Here is an 18,022-nt window from a genome sequence, read left to right as displayed (position 1 = left end):
ACAGGCCTGTAGAGATGAAATAGTCTTGTGATTTTTTTCCCCCACACATACATATATATATATATATATATATATATATATATACATATATATACATATATATACATAAATATATATATATATATATATATATATATATATATATATATATATATATATATATATATACATATATATATATATATATATATATATATATATATATATATATATATATATATATATATATATATATATATATATATATAATATATATATATATATATATATATATATATATATATATATATATATATATATATATATATATATATATATATATATATATATATATATATTTTATGAATTTATTATGGGTCTACTGAAAATGTGACCACATCTGCTGGGTCAAAAGTATACATACAGCAATGTTAATATTTGGTTACATGTCCCTTGGCAAGTTTCACTGCAATAAGGCGCTTTTGGTAGCCATCCACAAGCTTCTGTTCGAATTTTTGACTACTCCTCTTGACAAAATCGGTGCAATTCAGCTAAATTTGTTGGTTTTCTGACATGGACTTGTTTCTTTAGCATTGTCCACACGTCCACATTCTAAAACCTTCATTCTAGCCTGATTTAGCTATTCCTTTACCACTGTTGACGTGTGTTTCAGGTCATTGTCCTGTTGGAACACCCAACTGCGCCCAAGACCCTACCTCCGGGCTGATGATTTTTGGTTGTGCTGAAGAATTTGGAGGTAATCTTCCTTTTTCATTGTCCCATTTACTTTCTGTAAAGCACCAGTTCCATTGGCAGCAAAACAGGCCAAATACTACCACCACCATGCCTGACGGTAGGTATGGTGTTCCTGGGATTAAAGGCCTCACCTTTTCTCCTCCAAACATATCGCTGAGTATTTTGGCCAAACAGCTCAATTTGTGTTTCATCTGACATCACATGGACAAAGATAAGACTTTCTGTGATCACTAGAGAAAAAGCACTATATAAATATACTTCTCTTTGAAGGCTACGATGGTGACTCCTATTAGCCGCATTTTGCAAGCATTTTTTTAATCATCTTTAGAATCCTAAAAACATGTGTTCTTGTCTCTCATAATGATTGTGAAAGATAGGCAAAATTCCCCAAAAAGTTTAGTTCCCCTTTAAGTATACAAGACCTCCCAACCAAATGGGAGACAGAAGGGTGGCACCACAAGCTGCTGTCTCACTTCTTCCATCCCTAATGTCGAAATAGAAAAGGCTTAAAACAGGGGTGTCAAACGTTCGGCCCGCGAACATGTTTTATCCAGCCTGCGGGATGAGTTTGCAAAGTATAAAAGTTAGGCGACATTTTTGAATGAAAGAAACTGCTGTTCTAAATTTGTCCACTAGATGTCACAATAGCAATTCTCTGTATCGTTGTAGATGATGCTATATATGTACAAAAAAAAATAAACCACATGATGAAAATCCATAAATAACATCCTGTAATTTGATTTTGATATAATTTTTGGTAACACTTTACTATGGGGAACATCTTTAATTAATTAATTAGTTTCTTATTAAAGTAACAAAGACTTAATTTAGAGTTATTTGGACACTAGGAGAACATATAAGGGTTAGGGTTAGGGTTACTAATAAGCAATGATTCTGAGGTTATTGAGGGAAGACTCTTAGTTAATGGCTTACTGGTTGTATAATAAGGCCATGCAGAATAAGGCATTAATAAGTACTTAATAAGGGTTAGGGTTAGGGGTTAGTTAAACGCTAAAAACTAATTAAGAGCCAGTATGTTACTAATTTGCATGTTAATAAGGAACTAATTAATGGTGAATATGTGTTCCCCATACCATGTTTTTAGAGGTGTCCGATAATATCGGACTGCCGATATTATCGGCCGATAAATGCTTTAAAATGTATTATCGGAAATTATCGGTATCGGTTTCAAAATTATCGGTATCAGTTTCAAAAAGTACAATTTATGACTTTTTAAAAAACCGCTGTGTACACGGACGTAGGGAGAAGTACAAAGTGCCAATAAACCTTAAAGGCACTGCCTTTGCGTGCCGGCCCAGTCACATAATATCTACGGCTTTTCACACACACAAGTGAATGCCAAGCAGAATTGGTCAACAGCCATACAGGTCACACTGAGGGTGGCCGTATAAACAACTTTAACACTGTTACAAATATGCGCCACACTGTGAACCCACACCAAACAAGAATGACAAACACATTTCGGGAGAACATCCGCACCGTAACACAACATAAACACAACAGAACAAATACCCAGAACCCCTTGCAGCACTAACTCTTCCGGGGCGCTACAATATACACCCCCGCTACCCCCCACACCCCCACCTCAACCTCCTCATGCTCTCTCAGGGAGAGCATGTCCCAAATTCCAAGCTGCTGTTTTGAGGCATGTTAAAAAAAAAAAAAAGCACTTTGTGACTTCAATAATAAATATGGCAGTGCCATGTTGGCATTTTTTTTTCCATAACTTGAGTTGATTTATTTTGGAAAACCTTGTTACATTGTTTAATGCATCCAGCGGGGCATCACAACAAAATTAGGCATAATAATGTGTTAATTCCACGACTGTATATATCGGTATCGGTTGATATCGGAATCGGTAATTAAGAGTTGGACAATATTGGAATATCGGCAAAAAAGCCATTATTGGACATCTCTACTTATTTTTTTATCTTGATAGATTGAAAATTAACACCAATGAGTTGACTGGTGAACATTACCATATAATTAATTCAGAAAGTATAAATAATGACAAATAAAGATAGAATACTATTAACCGCAACATGTAAGTGTAAAAAACAACATTATGATTTGTACATTTCCAGAATGTGCTTGTTCTATTTTTAAACAAAGAAAACAATCTGAAGTTGTCTTTATTGTTAAGTTATCGTGCCGTGATTTTACCAGTCCGGGCCCACTTGGGAGTAGATTTTTCTGCATGTGGCCCACCGATCTAAAATGAGTTTGACACCCCTGGCCTAAAAGGATTCTTCCCCACCCCCGCCATGCCAGGAAACTCCCAGCGGCCTCTCTGTTGACACAGCCGCCACAATGGCAGCTAAAGGCCTCCCATTATGAGACTAACCCCGGGCCCAGTCGCGGCCCTGCAGGGTTACCCAGTGCACACCGGCCGCCGCTGCCAAAGCCCCCTTCAATATAAGCTTGCGTGTATAAGACTAAACCTACCCCGCCTCGCCCCCACAGCTGCATTGTTCGCCATTATTGTGCCCCGACAATGGGAAATCACACTTTGAAAGTCATTTTCAAAAAGTGGGGAAGCCAATCAAAAATAATGGCACTTATTGTTACTCTTTGGCTGAGAGGCCTGCCCCTCCCTTGGCTTCATTCACATCCATTATACAGAGAAATTAAATAAAAGCCAGTATGGGCACGGAGGAGGGCTGAGAGCGCCGCTGTCCACCCACAGTGGCGCTCCGGCCCGGGAGGAGCTCGGTGGAGCGAGAGGAGAGGGAAGCGCCGAGAACACCCTCGATGACGGTGGACGCCACCTGAACCAAAAGATGTGAGGCGACTTTGTTGAGTGTTTTTCTGCTTGTCCTGCAAACTGACGCCTGAGGCCTGGTGAGAGGAGGGAAGGTATGTCACTACTCCAGTCCTGACAGGCCTTTCTCAGCCGTGCGTGCGTGTGCGTGCGTGTCAGACATGGCTGAGTTAACGATCAGCTGTATTCAAATTTGGACTGTTTGCACGATTGTTGTTTGCGAAGAACCCACACCAGGACCAAAAAAAGGGCATCAAATGTAGAGTAAATGTTTGAGTAGGTGTGTTTCATACCTCTCAGCAGGCCGTACTGTAGTCATGACGCTAATTCTGGGTCACCGCCCTGACGTCAACATCAGCAAAATTAGCCATTGCATGCACATTAACTCCTGACCTTGACTAGAGACCTCAATAGAACGGTTAAAGCACGATTTGCATGTTTTTATTGTACTGTTTTCAAATGATTAGAGATGTCCGATAATGGCTTTTTTTGCCGATATTCCGATATTCTCCAACTCTTAAATACCGATACCAATATCAACCGATACCGATATATACAGTCGTGGAATTAACACATTATTATGCCTAATTTTGTTGTGATGCCCCGCTGGATGCATTAAACAATGTAACAAAGTTTTCCAAAATAAATCAACTCAAATTATGGAAGAAAAAAAAATGCCAACATGGCACTGCCATATTTATTATTGAAGTCATAAAGTGCATTATTTTTTTTAACATGCCTCAAAACAGCAGCTTGGAATTTGGGACATGCTCTCCCTGAGAGAGCATGAGGAGGTTGAGGTAGGGGGGTAGGGGGTAGCGGGGGGGGGGGGGGTATATTGTGGCGTCCCGGAAGAGTTAGTGCTGCAAGGGGTTCTGGGTATTTGTTCTGACGTGTTTATGTTGTGTTACGGTGCGGATGTTCTCCCGAAATGTGTTTGTCATTCTTGTTTGGTGTGGGTTCACAGTGTGGCGCATATTTGTAACAGTGTTAAAGTTGTTTATATGGCCACCCTCAGTGTGACCTGTATGGCTGTTGACCAAGAATGTTGGCATTCACTTGTGTGTGTGAAAAGCCGTAAATATTATGTGATTGGGCCGGCACACAAAGGCAGTGCCTTTAAGGTTAAATGGCACTCTGTACTTCTTCCTACGTCCGTGTACACAGCAGCGTTTTAAAAAGTCATACATTTTACTCTAATTTCCGATATTTCATTCTAAAGCATTTATCGGCCGATAATACCGGCAGTCCGATATTATCGGACATCCCTACAAATGATGTTTTAGTCTTTTATCTCACAGAGTTGCATGTCCCGTTTACGTTCACAATACAGTCGTCCCTCACCACCAATATTACCACTTTGCACATTTCTTTTTGATATTTTATTTTTTTTAAAGCATATTCTACCATTTGTGGTCCCAAATTAGGCATTTTCAAGCATAAAACGGCTAAATGTACTAAATATTAATTACTACAGTAGTATTTCCACCTGATGAGGCCAAACCAATCAGATCGCGCTGTTCAATATAGTGGCCACTGATTGGCTCAGCCTCAGGCTGCTTTAGTATATTGGATTTAATGTTGAAAAACGTATTTAAAAGGTTGTTAACTGTTTTTTTTTTTAATGTTACGGCTATGAAAATATTTGATTTGTATTTAGGGTTGTGCGATATACTGTATGGTACAAATCAAATAGTATAAATTTGGTGAAAAATAAACTACGTTTTGTACAAGTGTTGTTGGCAATAGCTAAACAAGCTACACTGCATTAGGGTTGTACGGTATACACCGGTATACCGTACAACCCTAATGCAGTATAGTACCGCGATACTAATGAATCATTTTCAGTACTATACCACCTCTGAAAGGTACCGGTCCAGCAGAATCCCCCCCCCCCCCCCCCCACACCCGCCAATTTTGACATTGCTGGTTTTAAGAGCAGAGGAGCATGTTCGGCAGCGCACAATCACGGAGTACTTACAAGCAGACACAGTGTGTGGACAGAAAAGGGAGAACGGACGCATTTTGGCTTAAAAACTAACGATAAAGGTGAAGTTATAACACTGAAACGCCCTCAGGAAGAGCTTATTTTAGTATATTCTAGCGGTTTCCCCTTTTTATGCATCGTAGTTTTTTGTTATCCACTTAAGTGTTGCTCATTATTCCTGTCTTTGTTAATAAATACCCCTTTTAATCTGCATTCCTGAAATCACGACAATCCCCGGCGTCTCCCATGACGCACCGGCCTTCACCGCAAGACAAGAAACAATGACAAAAGTCCATATTTTCATTAAGATTTGTACACTTTGAGCACAATATAAAGTGCTATACAGTACTGTATATCAAACAAACGTAACCAGGGGGTAATGGATCATCTTTCTCCTTATTAACAAGCCAAAACAACAACAACAAGCTGCTGTCCTCTGTATGCATTGCTCTGCCAACACTCGCACACACAAAGAAGTCCCTCACAAATGATCAGAAATCACAAAAATCCTTAACTTTAGATGGGAACTGCGCTTTTTTGGAATTTTGGCTATTTTTCACAATCCTTATGAAAGTCAAAAACATGTTTTTCAGGTATTAGCCCACATTTCATGTTTTGTTTGGACACAGCTAGCTCGACATGCTGCATGTCTCATCTTGAGAGTTTTTTTTTTTTAAATCTTTAGAATCCTAAAAAAAAAAAAAGTGTGTTCCTGTCTCTCATAATGAGTGTGAACGATAGGCAAAATTCATATTGCTACAATAATAAAAATTTCTAAAAGTAAAAACCTCTTACATTAGCATTGGCAAAAAGCTGACGAAAAAGGAGCAGACAGACAGATTGAGAGAAAGAAGGGATCGGGGGGAGGGGCCGTGTGTGCTTCTGTGTGTGTGGGCTTTGAAAGAGGCTTTTTTGTTGTTGATTGATTGAAACTTTTATTAGTAGATTGCACAGTACAGTACATATTCCGCACAATTGACCACTAAATGGTAACACCCCAATAAGTTTTTCAACTTGTTTAAGTAGGGGTCCACGTTAATCAATTCATGGTACAAATATATACTATCATCATAATACAGTCATCACACAAGTTAATCATCAGAGTATATACATTTAATTATTTACATTATTTACAATCCGGGGGGTGAGATGTAGAGCGGGGGGGGGGGTTTGGTTTGGTTGATATGAGCACTTCAGTCATCAATAATTGCATCATCAGAGAAATGGACATTGAAACAGTGTAGGTCTGACTTGGTAGGATATGTACAGCGAGCAGTGAACATAGTGAGCTCAGAAAGCATAAGAACAAGTATATACATTTGATTATTTACATTTGATTAATTACAATCCGGGGAGGTGGGATGTGGTGGGGGGAGGGTGTTTGTCTAGGGTTGTAGTTGACTGGAGGTGTTCTTTTAGTGTGGTTTTGAAGGAGGATAGAGATGCACTTTCTTTTACACCTGTTGGGAGTGCATTCCACATTGATGTGGCATAGAAAGACAATGAGTTAAGACCTTTGTTAGATCGGAATCTGGGTTTAACGTGGTTTGTGGAGCTCCCCCTGGTGTTGTGGTTATGGCGGTCATTTACGTTATGAAATTAGTTTGACATGTACTTCGGTAACAGGGAGGTGTAGCGAAATTTATAGACTAGGCTCAGTGCAAGTTGTTTTACTCTGTCCTCCACCCTGAGCCAGCCCACTTTGGAGAAGTGGGTAGGAGTGAGGTGTGATCTGGGGTGGAGGTCTAAAAGTACGGTAACCTGAACTCTTCTCTTACGCTGTGAAATAAGTCTGCTTAGGCATATTTTTCCAGAAAAGTCCGGTCTCATCACAATTAAAACTTGAATTCCATACTTGTGAGCGCCATTAATGTACAAATACTTTCTTCTTCTTTTTTTTTAACTCCATAGCAATTCCCGTCTTCTTTCCGTGCTGGTCTATTGTCTTTTTGGGACTCATATTGAGGTAGCAAAAAGGACAAAGCCTGTGCAAAGGTTTAAAAAAAAAAGGCACATACGCTGAAGCACTGAGTAGTGAGTAGTAGAGTACTGCGTAGAAAGTGACGTAGAGGGCCCCACCTCCCAAAAATTCTGCGCCCTGCTTTTTGCTTCCAGGCAGGACACAAAATGAATGACTGAATTTGTGTTTGTACGCAGAGACATGGTTTGCACGCGGAGGCATATGTGGCTCGATCAAAAAGTTTGTAAATCCAAAGTTTGCACATTGAGGTGTTCATGAATTTATGCCTTATTGACACAGGCTTTCGTGGGCCACATAAAATGATGTGGCGGGCCAGATGTGGCCCCCAGGCCTTGAGTTTGACACCTGTGCCTACACCGTATCAAATATTAACCGAACAGTGGTATTAATGACGACCCGTGAGTATGACGTACTGGTACACCCTACAGAGGAACCTGAATTTAGGAACTCTTCTATTTGCAAACTTTTCAGTTTACACTTTTTTAGATTGGGCCACATACAGTACATGTATGCCTCTGTGTACGAACACTTCCTTCATTCATTTTGTATCCCGCTGGCCGCCATTCTGTGCTTGCTCGTGTTGAAGAGGTTGAGGAAGCCGGCTCTGTACCACAGCATGTTTTTTAATTGTGATGAGAACAAAGTTTTCAGGAAAAAGAAGCCAAAGCAGACTTATTTCACAGCGGAGGAGAGGACTACCTCTCATTCTTCCAAGAGCACGCACACACGGCCCTTCACCCTCGTCCCCTACTTTTCCCTCTTCTGTTTTCTCCTTTCTTTCCTTTGGGAACAAAAAAGCTCCCAAGAGGACCTTTGAATGTAAGTGGATTTTCCTCTTTTAAATGATTATTTGAAACCTTTACAAAAGTAAAAGTGGTTTTTTTTACTTTTTTTAAATGTTTATTATTGTAACAATATGGTTGTTAAAGTTTTTGTGATTTTTGATCGTTTGTGAGGGCACCAAAGGGACTTTTGAGTGAATACGCATGTGTTGGTCATACAGAACAGTCCAGCTTCTTGTTGTTGTTGTTTTTAATAAATTCAAATACAGTGGAACCTCGATTTAGGAACTTCATTGGTTCTTGAGCAGGGTTTGTAAATTAAAAAGTTTGTATAGTGAAACAAATCTCTCTGGCTTTTGTGTTCCTATTTTGGTGGCACTTCCTGCTGTGCTTGTGTTTTTTTTTATATAACTGCTTTACACAAACGTGAAGCACTTTTTCTATCACCTGTTTTCTGTTGGTGATTAAGACTATTTACATTGAGTGTGAGCCACCATTCTTTGTCGGGACATTGGTTGTTTGTTTGTTGAGACTGGCTGATTACTCCACATGGACAAAGAATTTTGGATTCATGCTCGGGATTCTTCTTTTCCATTCCAGTTTCTGCAAGCCCTGTTGCCTTCCTGCCCAGTATAGTTTTCCTCTTTTAAATTATTATTTGAAACCTTTACAAAAGTAAAAGTGCATTTTACTTTTTAAAATGTTTATAATTGAACCAATATGGTTGTTAAAGTTTTTGTGATTTTTGATCGTTTGTGAGGGCAACCAAAGGGACTTTTGAGTGAATACGCATGTGTTGGCCATACGAAACAGTCCAGCTTCTTGTTGTTGTTTTTAATAAATTGTTTTGTTATGTTTGTTTGCTATACAATACTATATAGCACTTTACTGTATATTATGTACAAACCTTCACTAAAACATGGACTTTTGTCAGGGCTGGAACCCATTGTTCATGTTTACATTGTTTTTCATGGAGAAATTTGCTTCATTATACAAACTTTTCGATTTACAAACCTTGTTCAAAAAGTTAACAAATATTTTTTTGTTTCATCTGACCACAGAACTTTCCTCCAGAAGGTCTTATCTTTGTCCATGTGATGTCAGATGAAACAAAAATTGAGCTGTTTGGCCACAATACTCAGCAATATGTTTGGAGGAGAAAAAGTGAGGTCTTTAATCCCAGGAACACCACTCCTACCGTCAAGCATGGTGGTGGTAGTATTATGCTCTGGGCCTGTTTTGCTGCCAATGGAACTGGTGCTTTAAATTGGACAATGAAAAAAAGGAGGATTACCTTCCATTTCTTCAGGACAACTTAAAATCATCAGCCCGGAGGTTGGGTCTTGGGCACAGTTGGATGTTCCAACAGGACAATGACCACAAACACACATCAAAAGTGGTAAAGGAATGGCTAAATCAGGCTAGAATGAAGGTTTTAGAATGGCCTTCCCAAAGTCCTGAATTAAACATGTGGACAATGCTGAAGAAACAAGTCCATGTCAGAAAACCAACAAATTTAGCTGAACTGCACCAATTTTGTCAAGAGTAGTCAACAATTCAACCAGAAGCTTGCCAGAAGCTTGTGAATGGCTACCAAAAGCGACTTATTGTCATGATCCGTGATCCAGATCATGTTTTTGTTATTTTCTGTTAGCTTTGGACTCTTTTAGTTCCTGTTTGTGACATCTCTGAGTTTGGTTTGGTTACCATGGTTACTTATTATTTCCACCTGGCTCTGATTAGTGTTCGCCAGCTCACTTGCTTTGCCAGCACTAATCAGAGGCATCATTTAAGCCTGCCTTTGCCAGTCAGTCGGCCTGGTGTCATTGTTCGATTCATGCCGTGTCCACGTAAGTCGTGTTTATTTCATGCCACAGTTTCGTGTTTGTTCCACGCCATAGTTTATGCTGTTTGTTTCATGCCACAGTTTCGTGTTTGTTCCACGCCATAGTTTATGCTGTTTGTTTCATGCCACAGTTTTGTGTTTGTTCCATGCCATAGTTTATGCTGTTTGTTTCATGCCACGGTTTCGTGTTTGTTCCACGCCATAGTTTATGCTGTTTGTTTCATGCCACAGTTTCGTGTTTGTTCCGCGCCATAGTTTATGCTGTTTGTTTCATGCCGCGGTTTCGTGTTTGTTCCACGCCATAGTTTATGCTGTTTGTTTCATGCCACAGTTTCGTGTTTGTTCCACGCCATAGTTTATGCTGTTTGTTTCATGCCACAGTTTTGTGTTTGTTCCACGCCATAGTTTATGCTGTTTGTTTCATGCCACAGTTTTGTGTTTGTTCCGCGCCATAGTTTATGCTGTTTGTTTCATGCCACAGTTTCGTGTTTGTTCCACGCCATAGTTTATGCTGTTTGTTTCATGCCACGGTTTCGTGTTTGTTCCACGCCATATTTATGCTGTTTGTTTCATGCCACAGTTTTGTGTTTGTTCCACGCCATAGTTTCTGTTTGTTTACCTCATGCCCTGCCAAGATTTCTTGAGAAGATTAAAATCATCTCCTACCTCACGCTGTCGTCCGGAGTTGTCCGTTCTGCATTCCTGGGAGAACGACCTTGCAGTGAGCCGCAAAACCCCCTGGTGACACTTATTGCAGTGAAACTTGCCAAGGGACATGTAACCAAATATTAACATTGCTGTATGTATACTTTTGACCCAGCAGATTTGGTCACATGTTCAGTAGACCCATAATAAATTCATAAAAGAACCAAACTTCATAAATGTTTTTTGTGACCAACAAGTATGTGCTCCAATCAGTCTATCACAAAAAAATAAGAGTTGTAGAAATTATTGGGAACTCAAGACAGCCATGACATTATGTTCTTTACAAGTGTATGTAAACTTTTGATCACGATTGTAATAATGAGGAGGTTAAATACTACTATGAGATCATGAGAACATGGATGTCAACATTTTTAGCAATAAAAAGAACACGGTGGAGCGAGACTCGATGACTTTATTGACAAATACGGTTGTCGACATAAGTGGGACCGACTTTTCCGTCGACTCTTTTTTAATTGACCATGTGGGGAAGAGCGCTATTGTTCCATCAGGACTCCACCGGCACTTTTGCCGGGTGCAACTGGGATGCAATCGCACAAAGCTGCGGAAAATCAGACACGAGACTGAAGGAAGCGGGATAGGCTGAGTGATGCGGGGAGAGGGAAGAGAAAAAAGGTTACTGATGGGAGGGAGGAAAGGCCAGGTGGAGGGGTGTCGTTCTTTGGGATCATTGAAAGCAGCAGGTCCTGACTGGGAGCTTGACCCCATTTAGGATGAGCGAGAGCGCTCTGAAGAGGGGGGAGAGAGAGAGAGAGACTCCTCAGACCTGCACTTAAAGGTCCTCTGCAGGAAGTCCTCATTCTTCTCCACAGCAGCGGCAGCCGCAACAAAAAAGCCTAATTTGCGACCGAGGGAGGGAGGGAGAGACCCCGTCCTCCTCTTCTCTGTGAGGTGTGGAGTGGGAGTGTGTGTTTTTAATCCCGGGGAAATGTCAGGGACAGTATAAGCAGCAGTTTATCTGCTAATTATTTGTGCACACAAACCTTGCAATCCACACGATTTTGTGAGATTTCTGTGTTTAAAAAAAAAAAAGAGACACAATTGGATGCAACAAATGTTCGCAGCCCCGTTAACGCCTCTAAAGAATAATAATAATAATAATAATAATAATAGATTTTATTTGTAAAAAGCACTTTACATTTAGTAAACAACCTCAAAGTGCTACAGTGTTTAAAAAAAATAAATAAAAATAAAAATATTTTAAAAAAATAAATAGATAAATACAAATAAAAAATAAAAAATAAAAAAAATAAAAATTTAAATAAATAAAAAATAAAAACTAGAACAGCCAAATAGCTAAAACTAGTATGCATATATCTAAAAAAAAAAAAAAAGGGTTTTTAAGCCTTTTTTAAAAGCATCCAGAGTCTGCGGTGCCCTCAGGTGGTCAGGGAGAGCGTTCCACAGACTGGCAGCGGCGCAGCAGAAAGCCCGGTCTCCCATTGTTCATAGCTTTGTCCTCGGAGGTTGGAGGAGGTTAGCCTGTCCGGAGCAAAGGTGTCGTGTGGAGGATTTGGGGGTGAGTAGTTCTTTGAGGTAGAGGGGGGGCATTTCCATGGAGGCACTAGTGGCCAGTCACAGAAAGCCAATGCAGTGTAACAGCAATCTGTTCCAAAATGCCCACTAAAAACTGAATTGTACAAAAACTGAAGCAATTTTCCCAGGAGAAGTACAAATCTAATTATATTGTTCCTGACACCCAAACATTACACCACAAAACACATTTTAAAAGGGAATTACTGTGGTTTTACATGCAATGTGAAATACGTGATAAATGAATGTTTACCATTAGAGATGTCCGATAATGGCTTTTTTGCCGATATTCCGATATTGTCCAATTCTTAATTATCGATTCCGATATCAACCGATACCAATATATACAGTCGTGGAATTAACACATTATTATACCTAATTTTGTTGTGATGCCCCGCTGGATGCATTAAACAATGTAACAAGGTTTTCCAAAATAAATCAACTCAAGTTATGGAAAAAAAATGCCAACATGGCACTGCCGTATTTATTATTGAAGTCACAAAGCGCTTTTTTTTTTTTTAACATGCCCAAAACAGCAGCTTGGAATTTGGGACATGCTCTCCCTGAGAGAGCATGAGGAGGTTGAGGTGGGGGGTAGGAGGTAGCAGGGGGTGTATATTGCAGCGTCCCGGAAGAGTTAGTACTGCAAGGGGTTCTGGGTATTTGTTCTTGTTGTGTTTATGTTGTGTTACGGTGCGGATGTTCTCCCGAAATGTGTTTGTCATTCTTGTTTGGTGTGGGTTCACAGTGTGGCGCATATTTGTAACAGTGTTAAAGTTGTTTATACGGCCACCCTCAGTGTGACCTGTATGGCTTTTGACCAAGTACGCGTTGCCTTCACTTGTGTGTGTGAAAAGGCGTAGATATTATGTGACTGGGCCGGCACGCAAAGGCAGTGCCTTTAAGGTTTATTGGGGCTCTGTACTTCTCCCTACGTCCGTGTACACAGCGGCGTTTTAAAAAGTCGTAAATTCTACTTTTTGAAACCCATACCGATCATTTCCGATATTACATTTTAAAGCCTTTATCGGCTGATAATATCAACAGTCCGATATTATCGGACATCCCTATTTACCATCATTTTAATTTTTATCGGCGAAGATGCGCATGAGCCAGGAGAGAACCACGCAGACGCCACTTTCATTCTTTTCTACGAGTTCTGTCGTGAATTCAAACGTGTTACCCTCAAAGTGCTGTCACTTGCAACTTCCTTTGACCCCTTATTTTGCAGTCGAACTCAATATAAAAAGCGCAGAGACTGAGTCACCAACACGTGGGATTCTCTTAGGGCAGGGGTCGGCAACCCGCGGCTCTAGAGCCGCATGCGGCTCTTTAGCGCCGCCCTAGTGGCTCTCTGGAGCTTTTTCAAAAATGTATGAAAAATTGTTTTAATATGGTTTCCGTAGAAGGACAAACATGACGCAAACCTCCCTAAATGTTATAAAGCACACTGTTTATATTAAACATGCCTCACTGATTCGAGTATTTGGCGAGCACTGTTATGTCCTACTAATTTTGGCGGTCCTTGAACTCATCATAGTTTGTTTACATATATATCTTTCTCCGACTTTCTAGGACGTGTTTTATGCTACTTCTTTTTCTGTCTCATTTTGTCCACCAAACTTTTAACGTTGTGCATGAATGCACAAAGGTGAGTTTTGTTGATGTTATTGACTTGTGTGGAGTGCTAATCAGACATATTTGGTCACTGCATGACTGCAAGCTAATCGATGCTAACATGCTATTTAGGCTAGCTATATGTACATATTGCATCATTATGCCTCGTTTGTAGGTATATTTGAGGTCATTTAGTTTCCTTTAAGTCCTCTTAATTAAATTTATATCTCATGACACACTATCTGTATGTAATATGGCTTTTACTTTTGTGCCGCTCCAGACAGATTTGTTTTTGTATTTTTGGTCCAATATGGCTCTTTCAACATTTTGGGTTGCCGACCCCTGTCTTAGGGCTGTGCTGATTTAGATATAGATATCCAATATCGGTCAGATATCAGCAACAAAAACAAACAAACAATTGGCTTGCATTTAAAAAAATGTCTGATAAGAGCTCCGATACTTGCAGTCCTGCAGCATGTTTACTTCCGCAAAGCCAGTTAACATCTACAGTAGGAAGGGGATTCATATGGCCTCATTTGTGACATTTTACCTGACACATGAATCGTGACGAATTGTGGGGATGCGCAATCCACTTCAGCTGCCAGACGGCAGTAGAGTGTTGAATATCTTAAAATGTGTTTTGTGGCAATTCCAACTTTGACGACAGTGTCACCAAAATTATTCCCGGGCGCGGCCACCGCTGCTGCTCACTGCTCCCCTCACCTCCCAGGGAGTGAGGGTGATGGGTCAAATGCAGAGGATAATCTCACCACACCTAGTGTGTGTGACAATCATGAGGGGGAAAAAAAGAAAGTTGCTACGTAAAGTGGCGCTTTCCATCATTTTCAACAGACTGCATTGCAAAATGATTAACCCCCATCCAGGAATGGAGCCATATGAATCCCATCCCTACTGTAAATGCTCCCCTAATAAGTACACAAGGTTGGTATTTTCTTCTGTTTTAGTGAAGTCATTTACAAAAAGGTAAACATGGTAGGCTGTAGTCTACTAGGAGCTAGCAGCTACACCAAAGCTAAGCACACAATAGCGCACAAGCTAGCCATGTCGAATAAGTCACGAATAACAATATTGCAGTCTAAAACACCACATTTGTTTATATGATAAACAAGTATCTTATAATCATGGTTGCGTGTTACAGATACAAAGTCTCCAAGGCCGAAGTGTATTAGAAAGTATTCAGTAACAAATGTGTCCGCATCCTTTCAAATTCCTGTGTCAAAGTAATTCACTTAAGTTAATTTTTGTGACCACTAGGTGTCTTAAAAACAAATTACCACTCCACCTCAATATAATTGAAGTCAATTCCGGTTAATAAATAGGTTAGTATTTTTCATAGCTACCATTGTTTTCTATTTGAGTCATTTCACTTGATCAAGCCCTTTCTACAAAATGTTAGAAGTATGTCTGATTCATTTTGATATTGTACAAACCGGAACTAATAATCTGAACAAAAAATAAACTGAAACAGTTTTTCGCACTTTAGGAACAAAGAATAACTGTTAACCAGCTTGTTTTTATTAGCCACCGGCATAATCAGCATTATGTCCGCTAGAAAATGTGCTATGTATTTTGCTGAGGTTTGTATTAGTTAGTTAGCAACATAACTCAAAAATGCATGTGGGGATTTTGATTAAACTTTCCAAAAATGTCACAAATGGGATAAGGAGCAGGTGATTAAGATACAGGATTTTTTTTAAGGATTTTATACGATTGGGAAATAGGACTTGGCGGAGGTATGCAAGCGTTCTCTGAGTGCTTTTCTAGTTAATAATATGTTGTATTATTATTAGTGCTGTTAAATGATTAAATTGTTCGGACAAATCACTCTTTTGAAATTGGATTAATCATGATTAATCACGGGTTACTACTCGCTTGCGTATTTTAGTTTAACTAAAGACCCCTATAATTGGACACAAATACAATTTTATTGTTGGAATGTGATATAGGAACGTTTTTTTTTATATTTTACAAAGCCCAAAATCAGTGAAGTTTTACGTTGTGTAATTCGTAAATAAAAACAGATGATTTGCAAATCTTTTTCAACTTATATTCAATTGAATAAACTGCAAAGACAAGATATTTAATGTTCGAACTGAGAAACTTAATTTTTTTTTTGCAAATAATCATTAACTTGGAATTTAATGGCAGCAACACATTGCAAAAAAGTTGGCACAGGGGCATTTTTACCACTGTGTTACATGCCTTTCCTTTTTACAACACTCAGTAAACGTTTGGGAACTGAGGAGACCAATTTTTGAAGCTTTTCAGGTGGAATTATTTCCCATTCTTGCTTGATGTACAGCTTAAGTTGTTCAACAGTCCAGGGGTCTCCGTTGTGGTATTTTAGGCTTTATAATGCGCCACACATTTTCAATGGGAGACAGGTCTGGACGACAAGCAGGCCAGTCTAGTACCTGCACTCTTTTACTATGAAGCCATGCTGTTGTAACACGTGGCTTGGCATTGTCTTGCTGAAATAAGCAGGGGCGTCCATGATAACGTTGTTTGGATGGCAACATATGTTGCTCCAAAACCTGTGGGATTTTCCAAATAAGTGTTTGAGAATTCCTCAACTTTCTCAGTCTTTTTTGCCACTTGTGCCAGCTTTTTTGAAACACGTTGCAGGCATCAAATTCCAAATGAGCTAATATTTGCAAAAAATAACGTTTTCCAGTTCGAACACTAAATATCTTGTCTTTGCAGTTTATTCAATTGAATATAGGTTGAAAATGATTTGCAAATCATTGTATTCTGTTTTTATTTACGATTTACACAACGTGCCAACTTCACTGGTTTCGGGGTTTGTACTTACTCACACTTATTTGCACAAAACTTTGAGACAGTTTTATCTAATGTCCTGTCTGGGTTTATTGTTGAATGAGCAAGCACACCAGTCAGTCTCCTCAATTATTTTGCACTGACGTATATGCACTGATTTGATCATTGACTATCCACGGTTAAAATGTGCGGTCAAAAACAATTGTGATAAATCTGCGTTTATACATGAATATTGGAATATTTTTTGTGATTAATCACATGAGTCAACTTTTTTCTGGACAGCCCTAATTGTTATATATTATACATTAATTGGCTGTATCACCTATAAAACAAGGCTTACTGTATACAGTATAGCTTTTAATACAGTATATGAAATAGTGTTGTCCCGATACCAATATTTTGGTACTGGTACCGGTACCAAAATTATTTCGATACTTTTTGGTACTTTTCGGTACTTTTCTAAATAAAGGGGACCACAAAAAATTGCATTATTGGCTTTATTTTAACAAAAAAAATTTAGGGTACACTAAACATATGTTTCTTATTGCAAGTTTGTCCTTAAATAAAATAGTGAACATACAAGACAACTTGTCTTTTAGTAGTAAGTAAGCAAACAAAGGCTCCTAATTAGTCTGCTGACATATGCAATAACATATTGTGTCATTTATTATTCTTTTATTTTGTCAAAATTATTAAAGACAAGTGGTAGAAAATTAATTATTCATCTACTTCTTCATTTACTGTTAATATCTGCTTACTTTCTCTTTTAACATGTTATATCTACACTTCTGTTAAAATTTAATAATCACTTATTATTCTGTTGTTTGATACTTTACATTAGTTTTGGATGATACCACAAATGTGGGTATCAATCCGATACCAAGTAGTTACAGGATCATACATTGGTCATATTAAAAGTCGTCATGTGTCCTGGGACATATTTCCTGAGTTTATAAACATAATATACATTTTAAAAAAAAACTAATGAAGATGTTGTGATACCAAAAAATAAAAGAAACGGTACTTTTCAGAGGCGGTATAGTACCGAATATGACTAATTAGTATCAAGGTACTATACTACAACCCTGATATGAACCTACCTTTACTGCCTATACATCCATAACTTTTTCTCTATGCCACATCTATATTTGCATTTATTAAAGAATTAGCTGCCAGCAGTTTTATGTTTCATTTTAAAAATCATAAAAGCTTTTCATGTTTCGCATTTTCTTCCCAT

At 38.9% G+C, this 18,022-nt stretch overlaps 1 long non-coding RNA gene across 1 annotated transcript in view; it reads left to right on the top strand.

The window, feature by feature from the left end:
* The first annotated feature begins 3,237 nt into the window (after positions 1-3,237).
* The window catches only part of LOC133622599 (uncharacterized), a 36,684-nt gene continuing 21,899 nt past the window's right edge, over positions 3,238-18,022 (top strand). Inside the window, exon 1 of the long non-coding RNA XR_009817805.1 lies at positions 3,238-3,612. This is a non-coding gene — a long non-coding RNA (uncharacterized lncRNA). The remainder of the gene's footprint in view (positions 3,613-18,022) is intronic.

This window comes from Nerophis lumbriciformis, linkage group LG23, assembly GCF_033978685.3.
Source record: "Nerophis lumbriciformis linkage group LG23, RoL_Nlum_v2.1, whole genome shotgun sequence".
Classification (NCBI taxonomy): Eukaryota; Metazoa; Chordata; class Actinopteri; order Syngnathiformes; family Syngnathidae; genus Nerophis; species Nerophis lumbriciformis.
The sequence above is the reverse complement of the archived record's forward strand: the minus strand, read 5'-3'. Positions and strand labels throughout refer to the sequence as shown.